Source organism: Triticum aestivum, chromosome 7B, assembly GCF_018294505.1.
Source record: "Triticum aestivum cultivar Chinese Spring chromosome 7B, IWGSC CS RefSeq v2.1, whole genome shotgun sequence".
Taxonomy (NCBI): Eukaryota; Viridiplantae; Streptophyta; class Magnoliopsida; order Poales; family Poaceae; genus Triticum; species Triticum aestivum.
Window position 1 is genome coordinate 744,394,824 of NC_057813.1, and position 515 is coordinate 744,395,338.

The window sequence follows — 515 nt, forward strand, 5'->3', positions numbered from 1 at the left end:
GCACTACAAAACTGAGAAAGACCCATAACTTTTTACAGGTCAGCCATGTTTACTAAAATATATAATTTCTAAAACATTTCCAGCAATATGTGAGTTGTTTGCTTGCTCAACCTTACGCTAGGATCGTTTCTACATACTACAAATAGAGGGAAGTTGGCTTGTGCCTTACTAGAGACAGATGAACCAATAAAATGATTGGAAAGGCTCTTTCCAAGCATAAGGTAAGCTGAATCTTGTACAACTTACTTCCTAATGTATTTTGGTCAGTATGTTGTTTATTTTATGAAATTGATACTCCATTGTAGAGGAGCTTTTGAAGGGACTGAAGAACCGGAACCTCCCCTCCTCCCTCCCGCGACGCTCCCGCAGGCGTCCGGGGGGCAACCCTAGCACCGCCGCCGGTCCCCCCTCCTCCTCTCCCTCCGCCCTCGCGGCCGCCCGGGGGCGCGAGCGGGCGAAGCCCGCTCATCGCTGGCGGCGGCGGGGCCTTCTCGTCTCCGCGCGTGGGGGTTTCT

General features: G+C 51.1%; 1 long non-coding RNA gene across 7 annotated transcripts in view; it reads left to right on the forward strand.

The window, feature by feature from the left end:
- The window catches only part of LOC123157315 (uncharacterized), a 3,314-nt gene extending 2,804 nt beyond the window's left edge, over positions 1–510 (forward strand). For 5 of the 7 annotated variants that reach the window (XR_006478943.1, XR_006478944.1, XR_006478940.1 and 2 more), the window contains 2 exons: positions 39–221; positions 306–510. This is a non-coding gene — a long non-coding RNA (uncharacterized lncRNA). The remainder of the gene's footprint in view (positions 1–38; positions 222–305) is intronic. The other 2 variants (XR_006478942.1, XR_006478945.1) reach the window with 2 other exon arrangements.
- The last annotated feature ends 5 nt before the right edge of the window (positions 511–515 follow it).